The sequence below is a fragment of the Cydia splendana genome, chromosome 25 (genome assembly GCF_910591565.1).
Source record: "Cydia splendana chromosome 25, ilCydSple1.2, whole genome shotgun sequence".
Lineage (NCBI taxonomy): Eukaryota > Metazoa > Arthropoda > Insecta > Lepidoptera > Tortricidae > Cydia > Cydia splendana.
In genome coordinates this window covers 8,314,628-8,330,950 of record NC_085984.1, presented here as the reverse complement: position 1 = coordinate 8,330,950, position 16,323 = coordinate 8,314,628, and the positions used below count along the sequence as shown (strand labels likewise).

General features: G+C 36.6%; 1 protein-coding gene across 1 annotated transcript in view; it reads left to right on the top strand.

Annotated features, from left to right (window-relative positions):
• Positions 1–944: 944 nt before the first annotated feature.
• LOC134802715 (uncharacterized) overlaps positions 945–16,323 on the top strand; it is a 146,940-nt gene continuing 131,561 nt past the window's right edge. Inside the window, exon 1 of the mRNA XM_063775360.1 lies at positions 945–1,209. The gene's annotated coding sequence lies outside the window, so the exon portion shown is untranslated. The remainder of the gene's footprint in view (positions 1,210–16,323) is intronic.

Here is a 16,323-nt window from a genome sequence, read left to right as displayed (position 1 = left end):
ACGGTTGAGCGTTTAGGTTTTAAACGTCGAACGCGGATCGTAATCTGCGATCAAAATGGCGGCCGTCTTACGAGCGAGAGAGTCCGATTCGAATTTGGAAAATTGGTGTTTTTTTTCTGTTGTAAAGAGAGCAGTATAGTATAAGGTTAGGCGGAGAACAGGAGGGGCGATCTGAGGCAAAGCGGTGTGAAGGGAAAAGTGTCGTGGATAGATGAGGCGCGCTGTCGCGGGATAGGTCCGGCGATTCGCAGATGGGATGCAAGCGCAAGATAGATCCTTTGGAATTATTTTCATGTCATATGTTGGCAGAGAAAACATAACGCAAATTACCCTTAGAAATGTTGAAGTCCTAGGTTTAATAATGAAAAGAAAAATAAATCTAACGGTTAACAATATAAAACAACAACGGAAATATAAAAACAAACCTCATTATCCCTCAAAAAACAGGTTATTCTTTAAAATCTCATTTGTAGGCATACTTAGTAAAAATCTTCAGTTGTGGTTTAGTAGTAATAAGATGTGGCCTAAAATGAAACACATTTTTAATACCATGCATTCCGTACGGTGTAAGACATTTGGGAAAAGATAGGGTTAGACCAAGAAAAGTTTGCAGATATTTTGACAGTACCTACACGCAGTTCATGTTTTATATTAAACGTCATACTTCTATGAAACTATGACGTATAAATAACACTGGCACTGCGTGTGCTGTCAAAATCTCTGCAGACTTTTCTTGGCCTAACTCTAATAAAATAGGTTTTTTGTTTTTCTCCTATTAGTGAGCTCGTGATATTAAGTAGAGGAAACCAAATATCCCGAATCTCAAAAAAACGTGATGGGGCACTTTTATAGAACGGCAGCCACGGCAGGGTCGGCAGGGCAAACAAGCGAACATTCCCAGCATAGCGCATTCATGGTTTATCGACTTTATCGAGTCGAGCTCGAGACATATCTCGCGACATATCCCCGTCCCAACAACCCCGCGCACACCGGCTACCTATCTTTCATTGCACGTACGCGCGCGGGGGGGCAACGCGGGAGGGGTCGCGCGGAGCCATCTTGCCATCGGCCGCCGATCCGAGCGCGTCTCGCGACCCAGCGCTCATAATTCGCACTAATTACCCACCAAAACCAGTGAAAAACACACAAAAACTAGTGTTTTATAGTGTAAAAGTGTTGTGTTGTGCTCTCGGATTGTTCGTGTGAAAGGTGAGTGTGCTTTGTTGGACAATTATCGTTCCCATCGATTCGACCGCGGGAGGGGAGACGCCGTCCTTTTATATCTTTTGTTGTTTTGTAACTAAATCAATAATTTTAGTTGCCGGAACGCTCTTAATTCGTGTTTCGTGACGGATACGATTTGATTCGAACGCTGAGCGAAGTTTTTAGCTGAAAAGTGGTGTGTTATTGATGAAAATAATGACATTCGCATTGAGATTGGTATGTTTTCGTTTTTCGTTATCTATAAATAGCTTGTTGAAGAATGCATTCATTAATGAAAGGGATTGTTGAAATATTATCAACGTTACGCTTATCGTGACATATACATATTATGATGTCGTAATCGTTATTCACATAAATATTATAGTTTGCGGTTAAGAAAGATAATTCACCGAAAAAACCGGTTAGTGTTACCAAATATCAATGGAAAGTCAAATGAGAATTTAATTTGTTATGTTTAAACGAGTAAAAATACTACTCAAACGCTTCTCAAATGTATATGCATGTATAACTAAATAATGTTGTCATACTTGTCACCTGTGGTATGCCATTTAGCATAAATACACGCCTAAATACATAACTTGTTTCTAGACAAAGGAAACGTTACCTGTACGGTTACCATCAGTTTGTCACTGACATAAACGGCGTCGAGAACGTAATTTACTTTCTATCCATCCCTTTTGCACTAATATGCGAGTGCGAGCGAGATGTATAGAAAGTAAATTACGTTCTCGACGGCGTTTATGTCAGTGACAAACTTATGGTAACCGTACTGTACTTATCTACCTCAGCAGTGCATGACCTTAAAAGCACGTTTTTATACCGATTAAAACTCAACTAGATAATGCTAAATAAACAATCTCTCATTCATAATGAAAGTTTAAAGACCGATAAAGTATTACATCACTAGTGATAAGACAACAAAGGCCGTTTAAAAACAAAAACAATTGAATTATCGAACGGAACAATTCGAATTTAGAACGAACGTCGATGGAACGATTGGAACGTTTGTTCGTTTGAAACGGCGCTATGGCGGATACAACACATCGAGTATAAAATAATTGCATTCGCACCGCGCCTTAGTCTTCGATATTACCCTGATGTAGAAATAGCGATGTGGCCGATCGGAAACCTCTCGTAACAGCGATCATCTTGAATTTGTCGCGTAAACCAGACAAGGCGGGTCAGCTTTTTTTACACTGTCAGTTTATGATCGTACATCGTACTTGTACTTACTTAAGCAAGTGTGTGATCTTTTTAAATCGCGTGAGTATTCAATGCTGAATCACTTCACTGGTCATTACGCTTTTAAAAAGATCTGTTGTTCTCGGACCGATGTGAGTTTGGAGTTTGGATGCGAATATTAATGATCTTAGATTAGTCATGAATCGGACACTGCCAAATAAATCCAGTTAACATCAACATTGTCCACCGGTGTAGCTTATTACCTTGCAATAAGGTCGAATTTTCAGTTAATAAAGTGAATGTTGGTACTTATCATTCGGCTAGCCACTTTTTTAAGAAGCGACCATTGTCTGATATTCTGATAATGTTTGGTTATGAATTATGATCTAGCTTACAAGATGTGGAAAAGTGTGTAGTGAACGAAGATGTAGTGACAAAAATTGGTATGTTGAGATGGTTTGGACACGTGGAAAGAATGTGTGAAAGAAGGCTAACAAAGAGAGTGTATAAGGGAGAAGTTGGAAGGAGTAGACCTCGGCGGACTTTCTCTGATCAGATCGGGGAAATCCTGAAGAAAGGCCAGGTCAAGAGCACCCTAAACTGGCGAGCGTGTATAAGGAATGTTATGAAAGTGAAGGAAGCGAAAGAGGTATGTCAGGGTCGTAGCAAGTGGAAATCCGTGGTCTCTGCCTACCCCTCTGGGAAATAGGCGTGATTAATATATAGTTTGTCAAAGGACTGTCTCATTTCAATCATAGACAGAGAGAATCATACTATCTTTGTCTTCCACTAGTACTAGCACCCAAAAGAAAAGGATGAGTATAGTTTTCCTGGTTCTTATTGACGGACAAATATGTACTTATGTATGTATCTGGCTCTTTAATCGATCTTAAACCATCAAATGAAATCACCGTAGACGGAAACAAATTACAGTAATGACAATAGAAATACAAATAACACTGAGTTCTGGAGTTGATTTATCTCATGCTGAACCTGTATTGAAAATAAGACAAGGAATTCCGAACACTGGTCTTTTAAGCTGAGAAACCTGTAGTGACACGGTAATACTTAAGTGTCATTCAGGTGTTTCTGAAGGTACGTGGCTCGTGGACATAGTTCGAAATGGTAATAGATTGAATGGTGTTTCCAGTAAGTAGGGGTAGAAGTATAAGTTGTTAATCAATTCAAAAACATAGCTAGAATATTAGGCAGCAGAGTTTACTGCAACATTTCGAAGGAAAGGATTTCTCGAAGAAAGCTGGATGGAATTGGAAGGGTAATACTTTTACATATATATTTGTTAGTATGTAATCCTAAATTATTATCAGGTCAGGATCTGATGAAGGATCTCTGGAGAAATAAAGAGAACTCTTGCAACATTACAGGCACACCTAGGTATAGTGAGGGAATTTTCTATAGTAACTCGCTTACTTGCCCTCTGAGAACCCCATTAGTAGTATGGAATTACGCTTATTTCAACAAGCTAATTCCTAAATAGGTGGCCCCACGATACCTAGAACATTAGACAAAAAAAAATCAAATTATTGACAGCGCACTTCACTCCGTCAATAACGCGGCCTATACACCGTGTTTTTATTGAATTCCGTTAACTTCGGGGTATAGTTAAGTACGTTTATAAGAACTAAATGGCATAGTTAATTTTCAAAAAAAAATTTTTTTTTTGTTTTCTTTTTTGTTTTTTTTTTTGTTTAAAAAGTAATTAAATGTAGCATATAGCGTTGTTGTAACACGGGCATTACATTTAACTCAACCAAACAATTGAAATCTGTGACATATCAATGTCATTTCGTACATCAATCGACCGAGATTGTACTTAAGTTTAGTAGCAAATGTATGAACTCATTCTAAACACTAATCAATATGTAAGCCGGCCCTAAGGCAAGTGTACACGCTTGTAGAGGCTTTATAGGAAAAAAATAAATTATGGATTATCTCCGAAATGGACTTAATTAGAACATCGGTGTCTTTGAGAAAGTTACTTGATTTAAGCTCAGGAATGCACCCTTGAAATTAACGGAAATAAAAAAAAAACACGGTGTATACATACGTTCTAGCGCTACTCTGGAAAGATTTGGAACTACATATTATTAACAGCTGACAGCTGGACACTTTTACAACAGTTCTGCCATAAGAGATTGTCGTCCTTCCTCTATATACCATCCATAAAGCTAATTATGGAAGGTGTCCGTAAAGCTAATAATTGACACCTGCCGGCGTATTATGGATGGCTTTATCCATCTTTATCCACGTGATAAAATAACTGTCACTTTTTAACACCGTGGGATAGAAAGTGACGGACACCGTTTTATCACGCTGTCACGTAGACAAGAACGACCATCATATCCGTACTGACATACGTTAAGCTATGACAGTTACTCGTAATACCTAACGTCAATATTTACTTGTTTACGTCGAATAGTCATGGTCTGATGACCATATGAAGGCATTTAAATGGCGTATTCAAGCCAATTTCTTTTGTTAAGGGGCCGGTATATGACGTTTTCGATTTAGACCTCACTTTGTAACCATAATTTGTTCAATAAATGTTTGATAATTGCATTAAATTACACGTAAATTTATTCACGAAGAAACCGTGTACCGACTCTTTATGCCATTATATTTTTAATTTGCTGTTATTCTCTACAAATCGACACTAAAAGTATCAAAAAATCAAAATATGGAGTTCCGTTTGAGACAGAAGCAAAACAATTTTGTCTTTGACAGTAATTGAATTATTGTATGATTTTGGAAGCTAGATAATTCAGCTACCAATTTATTATCGATTTATATTTTTACTCACAAAGACAACACAGAAATTCAATCTTTAATGTAAACTTTCGAACAATTTCCATACATTGACGACATCACTCAAAATTCTTCTTCAAGTCAGCCCGTTGGGGCTACACCGGAGCACACGTGTACTTCTTCAAATGAAAATGACAGCTTGATTTTCTTGCTTTTGACAATTATATTGACATTAAATCATATACGCACACGAGAAAGCATACCAGTAGATAAAATGTATTTCAAAAAATAGGGTACATAAATATCAGCTCGCGTCTCATTTAAATTTCATTTGCTGTTATTTACGGGTCATTATTGTTGAAAACCGCAGTAAACTATCTTAAAATAATACGATTACAGTCGAATTTAAGTATTATCTTCCTTCAAAACTCGCTTAAAATGAAAAAAGTTTAAAGACTCATATTTACTGATTGGGATCAATTTTTATTATGCTGGTATCATTTTGCGTCATTTTAAAAACGTATTTGACTTCTGTATGTCAATGAATTTTGATGACAACTGTAATCTTGTATTATATTATAGAACCTTTATATTAAAATATTGCCTATTAACAGTCTTGTAACTAGATCTGTAATACCATGGATTGCGACGAATAAATTATTATGATTATGCCGTTCGTTCCGTCTATATGTATAATGCGTGTACGTGCTGTTCTCTGAAAATCTTCAAGAAAAAATAAAGGCTAGACCAGCACTAAGTACTAGCAAGTTTTTGCGGCTTTGGAGACCGAGATGAAGCTTACAGGCCAATAGCGTTGTGGCCTGGTTATTGTTATGTATACCTATGTATCGAATGTTTTATAAATTTACTATAAAAAGCAAAGTTTTATTTCGATTAGGTCTACATTTTGTGCATATTGCATATCTGAAGTATTTTCGTACTAAACTTGAAACTTTCGTTGATACTAAATAAAATAATTATTCCAAATGTACAGTCACCTGCAATTTATGTTACACAACGAAGGCCGCAAAAATATCTGACACGATCTTATTTGTAGAACCATAAGAGCATGTCACATATTTTTGCGACCTTCGAAGAGTAGGTACCGTCATTACTCATTATCATCAACTTTGCCCGCTTTTTTTTTTAAACACGAATTTCTCAAAAAAAATCACATCATATGACTTTTTTTTGCTCAGCACGTCCATTGTGATCAAACGCATCAGTTTATGTGAAGAAAACATTTTTTTTATCGTGTTTTTACCCATTTTTTTGCGTTTTAGAGGGCGGGCAAATAAAAAAATATCCGGGGTTTTCGCCAACATTGCCCACGTCAATTTGGTATTCAAATACAGCTCGTATATATGATGATGATGTCTAAGGATCACTTAAAGGTTTTGGGCAATCCTACCATTCCCTGTTAATAACTTAGGGGTTATCCATTAATAACGTCACACGAATTTCTAGGTTTTTTTACCCCTCCCCCGTCCTTGTCACACTTGGTCACATTTGGCAAACCCCTCCCCCCTGGTGTGACGTCACATTTCTTCAACGAAATCGGCAAATATTTATTTAATATTTTATCAAAATATTTTTGACAAAAGAAATATTAGTAATTTTATAACCCAAAACTGATTCAGAAATAAAATTAAACTAATAAAAACCGGGCAAGTGCGAGTCGGACTCGCGCACGAAGGGTTCCGTACCATAATGCAAAAAAAAAAACAAAAAAAAAGCAAAAAAAAAACGGTCACCCATCCAAATACTGACCACTCCCGACGTTGCTTAACTTTGGTCAAAAATCACGTTTGTTGTATGGGAGCCCCATTTAAATCTTTATTTTATTCTGTTTTTAGTATTTGTTGTTATAGCGGCAACAGAAATACATCATCTGTGAAAATTTCAACTGTCTAGCTATCACGGTTCGTGAGATACAGCCTGGTGACAGACGGACGGACGGACGGACGGACGGACGGACGGACGGACGGACGGACAGCGAAGTCTTAGTAATAGGGTCCCGTTTTACCCTTTGGGTACGGAAGCCTAAAAACGATTATCGTTTCAAAACCTTGTTATTTAAATGATAATTAGCGTATAAAATAATTTAAATACATTTTCGGTTTCATTTTACTCATTTACTCGCGCGCATCACAAACACCTCTTGCCACACACATCATTCACACACTTCAAATTTAAAAAAACTCTTATCCATTCAATTTCACTCGCGACCTTCAAAACTCATACGCTCCTCATAACCTCGCAAGAGAGTCCCTGGATCGCGCGAGGCGCTCGAGGTGGTCGCCCGCTCGCCGACACTCAAAACTCAAATGAAGAAATGAGTAATGGACGTAATGGTCCACACTGTCAACTGCCGAACTACAAACCTTATTGCAACGACAAAAGGTCCACCGAGAAAAGCATTGAGTTTGTACCGCTCACCGCCTCTCTGTGACATGAACACCTCAATCCTTTCAAAATGAAACAATGAATTAGAAATACCCAAAGAGGGAGTGAGACAGACACGCGCCGTACTTCAATATCGCCTCGCGTCACCACCGAAAATACGTTAAAAATTAAACACGAAAGACAACAAGCGTAAGCGCTGCAAGCTTTCATACATCTTACGCCTTTTTGATCCTAACTTACGTGTCAAAATGGCGCGAGAAATCAGTCTCAAAACGAATTTCGACGTGTTGCTTCTCTGTCGCACTTGTAAATTCGTACGTAAGTGTGACAGGGAGGCAACATGACGAACTTGGTTCGCGGTACGCCCTCTGTATACCAGGCGGGCATTTACGAAGCTTGCTTAGAAACAGAAATCCCTTAAGTAACTTAAATATTATTGAAATATAATACGGTAGCGTACACAATTTATGATAATTTCAATAAGTTTCAAGTTTATTAAATAAAAAGTAAGTATAATTTTCATAGGTAAAATAAAAATGTAGATGTAAATTATACCGATTTGAATTTGCAATACTTTTTATTAACATTCTTTGTAAACGGCTTCGAACTGTCAAGTTATGATTATGACATATTTATATTTATTTTGTTCGTACTTCGTTCACTACCTAGTTAATTTTAGTTCTCTAATACCTAATACCTAGTGATAATTCTTATAATCATAACAAAATATGGACATAGTTTTTGCCAGTAAATATACCCGCGGATCTTCCTTGGTGCCTTTTGCATGAAAAAATGAAGTGTAAATGTAGCCGGTGCGGCAGGCGCGAATGGTGCTTTGTTTATTATCATATTGATGATATTACTGTTAAATTATCTGAGGTGGTAAGTTAGTCACTTCTATATAATAATGACTAGTGAAAATATTGAATTTGTTCTCCTTAGTTTGTTAAAAATGTGGTAGTTTTATGGTTAATTGGTACTTATGAAATATATCACTACATATTATAAAACAAAGTCCCCCGCCGCGTCTGTCTGTTTGTGGGTTTGTTTGTATGTTCGCGATAGACTTAAAAACTACTGGACGGATTTTCATGTGGTTTTCACCTATCAAAAGAGTGATTCTTGAGGAAGGTTTAGGTGTATAATTTGCTAACCCGTGCGAAGCCGGGGCGGGTCGCTAGTGATTATTATACTTAAAATTATATCAAGTAGCAAGGAGGAGGTCTAAACAATCTAACAATAAAAAAGAGCTACATTAGAACAAGTTTCATAAAAGCAGCAAATTAAGTTAGGTACTTTATGTTCTTAGTTTGATTCTAAAATTATCTTTCTCCTAAAAGTTCTATTCTTAACCTCCAGAATTGCACTCCAATTAAATATTACTACTTATTTATTTATAAAGGAAGTGATGAATACATAAATATGTATATACATTAAATATTTTTGTCGCCGTTGGAGTTAATGGAATAGTTGACGCTGAATATATGCTAGTACCTCACCTCATTTGAAGTAAGACATTGTAACACCTCATTTTAGAAAATGAGGTACTCATACAAACTCATTTTAAATTGATGTCCTACCCATCACTACCCCTTAGCGATAAGTGTAAAAACTTTTAAATAAATTTGCTGGGCAATGTTGCCTACCCGTTTTTGCCCATTTCCAAATAAGGCTCGCCTAAGCATTTTCCAAAGGCTAGGGTTGTCACTTTTGAGAAAATCTGTTACAATAGTTTAATGACCAAAAATATGATTTTTGTTGTGTTTTCATTCGTTAACGGGATAAAACATCTAAATAAAGGATAATAAGACAAATTAAATACAGTATATATTTATAAACTTATTTTAGTGTACAAACATAACCTTCTTTTACTTGCGAAGTTGGGTAAATTAGATGAAAGTGACAACCCTAATCCGTTTTTGGTGGTGGGCAATGTTGGTATGGATGCCAAATTACCGGATTACTTTGCCCACCGCTAAAACTTTTGTGTATTTAGGCCTTATTAGTTTAAATCTCAATAGACATAATCTATGCTTCATGTGTTATAACTGAAACCCGGAAATATTTGTCAAAGGGTTCTCAATTTTTTCTACTTGCATTCATTATTTATCAATTTTAAGCCCGCCGAAATATACCCTATATTAGACAACTCGCTCAAACTCAAAATTCCCAAGTCAAGTTATGCACAAGTTTGGCATATACTTTGTCAGAAATATAACCAATTTTCTACTAAAAACAGCAGGGTGGCCATAACTATTATAAATTTTTCTACATTAACGAATTTGTTTAAAATTGTCGTTTTGGGCAAAGTTTCCCTGGAGGCAAAGTTGGCGCTAATGACGTAACATATTATTGCAGGACTGTACATAAATGTTTCGGTGATTTTGAGATTATTTTCCAGGTTAGTTTACTAACAATCAAGTTATGCAGATACCGATTTCGTGAACGTATAAGTAGTAAGGTACCGCTATTGTTTAGCGATACCGATTATTTTTGAAGGTAAAACTATACCGGTTGAAATATAAAGATATTAAAATTACAGCAGGGACAATCATTTTTTATAGGTGTACCTAAACCATCATTGGCCGAGCGTTAGCAAAGGTCTCCGTTTCAGCTTGGGCAAAAATGCTTTTGTATGTTCTCCTTTGCAGATCACATTTCTCAACTGATTCTCGTGAAAATTTGTAAGCAGGTTCGATAGAACTATTCTGTTTCGCTTTATCCGCCAAAATGGAATTGCCACCCTGCTGAAACTTTATTTATTTAAATTCCTATTGAATGGATTTTGCACCTTATGAAAAACCGTATAGAGTAGTAAATAACATTTTACATCTGACTTAATGACATCTTGTTTTATTCGCTTTAATTGTACAAAACGCGTATCTCGACAAAGCAATAGTAGGTAGTAAAACAGTCAACAATCAAATGAATTAAATAGGTACGTCACGTGTGACATGAACAGACAAGGAAAGCAAGATTAAATGCATTGTTTCTCTTTCATCTTTAAATGGAATGCTTTTACCCTCAAAGGAGGCTAGTGGTCAATACTAAACTAAAAGTCCAATCTTAAAAAAACATGATGGGTCACTGACCTGTCCCAGTAAAGTGAGGTAGTGTGCGTGAAGTGCGCTTGTGTGTGAAATGGGGTAAATTGACAGAATCTGATATTTTACCCACCACTACCGTCGCCTTAAAGGTTATTTATAATATAAAATACTTCTCAGTCGACTGACCTTTTGAGTTATTGGTGAAAGTGCTGAATTAATATCGGTTGTTGAAGTACCACCACACTGTTAACTGTACATCGGCGGACCTTATGCCGTTTGTAATAAGGACCATCCAATTGTTGACCCAATGGTTGACTGGTAGAGAATGCCTTTTGGCATTAAGGTCATTTGTACAGTTTTCCTTGTTGTGCAATAAAGTTTAAATAAATTAATACAGTTAGGAGTGTTGCTGTTTGTATAGTCACCTGCAATTATATGTTACACAACAAAGGCCGCAAAAATATCTGACCGGATCTTATTGGTAGAGCCGTATGAGCGTGTCACATATTTTTGCGGCCTTCGAAGAGTAACATATTATTGCAGGTGACTGTACCATTGGGACATTTCATTTCATTTACATTCATTTATTTATTTCTATATAACAATATGATATTGTGTTAGAAAAATCTTACAAACTAATACATGCACATAATTAAAATTATACAATAACAGCGGGACCGGACATGTCAATAATTAAAATTCCAAAAACACACTTAAACCAAAAAAAAAAAAAGTACAGATAAAGTAATAAAAATGTCATTATTAAAAGTGTAAAGTTACATGCATGATAATTTTGTAAAAATCTGTTTAATTTGCAAAGATCTCGTCAATACTGTAAAAACACCCCCTCAATAAAAATATCTTCAAGTGCTTACTAAATATCTTATAATCTGTAATGGCTTTTAGATTTGTAGGTAGTTGGTTAAAAATCCGGATAGCTTGATACCTTACACAATGCCTTGCTACTTGTTGTTTAGGGCAGAAAGAGTGCTTTATGTTTTTTGTTCGTGATTGAAGGCGCAACTCCTGCTCCGCAGAAGACTCAAAGTTAGCGATATTTTTCACAAAGTCAGTTAATAAAACGAGCACGTATAACGAAGGAGCTGTCAGGATAACTAAACTTGAGAAGTGATCACGGCAAGATACCCATTGTGGTATGCGCATTCTTGTTCGAATTGCTCTTTTATGTACTACAATGGCTTTATTTATATTGTATTTGAAGCTGTTTCCCCAAAGTTTGATGCTGTACCTCAGCCTGGACTCCACTAGCGCATAGTACACTACTTTTAGCTGTTCAATCGAGAGTTCTTCCCTTAGACTTCTAAGCGCGTAGCAAGCTGATAGGATTGTGTTTTCTACAACCTCTAACTCCGGTTTCCAGTTTAGTTCAGCATCAATACGAATACCAAGAAATTTAACAACATCCACAATATCTACTGGACATGGCGGGTTCTTAATTGGAACATGTTACATGTAAAAAAACTTGGCGTTCCATATTTGAATTTTGAAGTTTGCCGAACTATGGTTCAAGCAGAACAAAGGGTTTAAGCAGCCAAAGCGTTCGACGCATTTTTTGCATTTTTTTAAATTGTAGTTGGCGATTAAAGATTGTCATCTTGTCTTCGCCAGAGGCCTTGCATGTAATACGTTAGTTACGTTACTTTGAATTGGTAGTTGAACCAAGTTGTATTTTATAAAATTGTTGATGTATTGTTATTATTTTTGCTTGTGTGTAAATTCAATGTTGACGTGTAAAAGTGCCCTTGTGGCCTATTTGCTGAATAAATGTTGTAGTTTCAAGTTTGTTGAATCCCTTTTTAGGGTTCCGTACCCAAAGGGCTGCATATATGCCTTGTAAGGGGTCGTCCAGAAATCATGTGATCATATTTGGCCTATTTTTGACCCTCCCCTCCCCCTTGGTGATATTTGATGATTTTAACGCAACCCCCCTCCCCCTGCCACAAGATCACGTGATAATTATGATGCTTTTTATTGTGTAAATACGCATATAAAATAAAATTGAGCGGATTATTTGACGTAATTAAATTTTCGAGTAATATTGTTGTTTTTGTCTTTCCCCCTTGGAAAAAAAAAATACACGTGATATCATCTCTGACCCCCCCCTCCCCCATCGTGATCGTTCGTGATATTTTTCTTACCCCCCCCCCCCCCCCCCCCCTCTAAACGATCACATGATTTCTGGACGACCCCTAAGTAGTGAAGTAAAGTCAATAAATCGCAGGTTAATGGATGTATCAATAATAGGACAGATACAATTGGAAAGCCGATGGAACCTTGTCCTCGTTTCATACAAACAGCAACACTCTGAACTGTACATCGGTTGACCTTATTACAAACGGCATAAGGTACATCCGTGGACAATTTACGAGCAAAAGTGTGGATGAAGGTATGTACAACGTGTTGATGTTCGATGGTAAAACGATGTATGGACGCGAGGCCGATACCACTACACCTTATAAAACAAAGTCCCCCGCCGCGTCTCTGCCCGATTCGAACTTAAAGATACGTCAATTAATAGATCTAGAAACGATATGGATTAGATGTGTCAGTGTCAAAAGTGACGTTTTTGTTTGGAGAAACGTCACATTTGACACTGGCATATCTAATCCATATCGTTTCTAGATCTATTAATTGACGTATCTTAAAGTTCGAATCGGGCCGTCTGTCTGTTTGTGTGTATCTGGGGGCACGGTAGTGCCCCCGTCAAGACGAGTAAAGCGAAGCGCAAGAGCACTACCTACCTTTTCTCGAAGCGCTTCGTCGTTTATTGAACCCTCATAACTTGGGTTTGGATTATACCAGATAACCAAAATTCTAGGAATATGATGTCAATAGTGGACTTATTAAGCATAAAAAATTTCAATTGCATAACTCTTATACTTAAGATTTTATTCAAATCTAAAAAACCCCGATTTCGTCACTGACTCACTCACAGATGATCATCAATACCTTTAGGGTACTTCCTGAAGTCCTAGGAATCTGTTTGTATGTATGTATGTATAAAATCTTTATTGTACAAAACACAAATTTATGGCACAGGATAGGATAGGATAGGATGTTTGTTGTGTGTTACTACAGGAACTATTATATAATAAATAGTGCATACATTTTTCATCTTACGCCCATGTGATGGTCGACAAAGCAGTGATTGCTTTTAGTTTCAGCAATCAAAAGCAAATAGTTTTTTTCCTACAATTGAAAATCAAAGAAATATACGCTCGTGGACGGAATATCCCCTATGATGGAATTAGCCACATTGACCTTATAAGCTTCCGAAAAAAATCTACCCACTGCCTATGCCTGACTTATAATTAATATTATGGACATTAAGGTATGGTTCCAAAACTTAATCTATTTTAAAGTTTATCTTAATACAATAAGGTCTACATTCGATTAAACATATCTGCCTACGGTATGTGCATCCTTGGCAAGGCTTGCAGCTTCCAAAGCCGCAATAAAAGACGAGTCAATAAAAATACTGGCAATCTTAGTGAACTGTAGAGATATATATGTCGGCGGCGGATAGTAAGATCAGGCATATCGTGAAATTCCTAGGCATATCGTGAAACGTGAAAATCTTTGACTCGTTCCCTGAGTCGACGGAGCCCCGCGGGGCTCCTATTTCTGGGCAGTTTGCCCTTCGGGCATCTGAAGCTACCTAACGAACCTTACCTACCATATTGGTTTAATGTGACTATCGTCAAAACATTATACAGGAACATTACGATCGGCCGCCGACAAATGTACTCGTACAGTCAACAACAGAGCTATGAATACAGGCAAAGTGCCAAAAATATGTACACACGACCTTAATGTACAGGCAATAAAGTACTGTATACATATTTTTGACACTTTGCCTGTATTCATAGCTCTGTTGTTGACTGTACGTAAAATATAGGGTGGCGTGACAGAAACTTTTGAAGCATTGTTTCATCCGCTTCTATTGATGGTGACTGTACAAGTGTACAGTAAGCTGCAAACATAACTGGCCCCCATGTAGACAAATTCAGTTATCTTTGCAGCTTATAGGTTTTTTTTTTTTTTTTTTTTTTAATTTATTTATTCATGATACACTAAAATACATTTTATAAATAACATAAAACTCGCCAAACTGTGAAGTTTGATGGCGAGATACGCTCTTTTTTATGCAAGTAACTTAACCTATTTGGGTCACACCCGTTTTATAGTATCTAGTACTTGAGACTCAAGTCATAAATAATAATAATAATGAAAAACGGGTTATATTATATGTACCAGAGTCGTTAACTTTTATAGTATTGTCCACAGAAGTGACCTTTTCTAAAAACGTGTTTGACCCATTTACTTAATTCTAACAAGTTTACAGTTGTTTCTGTGATTTACATTATGATCTCTAAATTAAGCAACAAACAAATGAGCATTTATTTTACCTTACCTATAGCTATTTGACGGTGACTCATTAGTCTCATTACCAAGCAGAAAACCCTTTAACTTAGACTTTAATATAGTTTTGCTTACTTTGGGAGTTTGCCGTAGTATACTAATGTTGTTGAATATTTTTGGTACTATATGTTGCGACATTCTTTTGCTATAATAGTTTGTAGTTTTTAATTGTATTAGTTTTTGTTCTCTTACACGTCTTGTATTATACTTATTGCTAATTTTTATTTTGTGATCGTCACTGTAGTAATGCTCTAAACCTATTAAATATTCAACTTTTTTGTGTACCGGTAAGATCTTACATAATGGGAATAACTTATCATACTCTTTGTTGCATTCTTCCATACCTTTTTTGCTAACGAGGAACTTAATTAATCTAATTTGTAGTTTTTTAATATCGTTAATGTACGTTATAAATGTTCGGCCATAAACAATAAGACCATAACTAATTAGGGAGTCGGCAAGTGCGTAATATACTACTCGTAATGTGCTTTTATTTAAAGTACTCTTTAGTTGATAAAACTTTGCCAGTACCGACCTTAATCTATTACATATATCGTTGACATGTGGCTTCCAATTCAAAAGTTCTTATCAATTGTTAAACCTAGGTATTTAAACGTTTCTACATATACTAGCTTATCACAGTTACAGTTACGCTTATTGGCATGTAAACAGTCATATGTGTGTCCTAATATATCCAAACTCTGTGGGTTAATCGTTTTTGCTTTATAATTGTATGGCGAGTGTATATGCATGCATTTAGTTTTGGAGAAATTCAGGATGATTCCGTTATCATGTGCCCACTTCGTAATACTTTCAAAGTCTTCTTGAACACACTTCTGTATCTCTGATACGTCCTTTGAGGCATAAAGTAGACACATGTCATCTGCATACATATACACTCGACAGTTATTTACCACATTGGATACACTATTGACGTGCATCGCATATCCCACGGGACCATACACCGAGCCGGTCGGCACCCCGAGCTCCACGACCGCTGCTTCCCCGGTCACTCCCGCGACGCTCGTGCGTATCCTTCTATTGGTCAGAAACTGTTTGAACCACTTATTTGTGGTTAGGTACTGTGCATATCACCATCTCAGTAATCTGTGGGTTTGGTTGAGGCAAAGAGAATTTGAAATAGAGAGTTATTGTTTCGGTAAACTATGTAGCTACAGTACTTTATTGCCATCTTTCGGCATAAGATTAAAACTGTTAGAACGCCATTTGACTTTGATCATTATTCTTAGAGAGC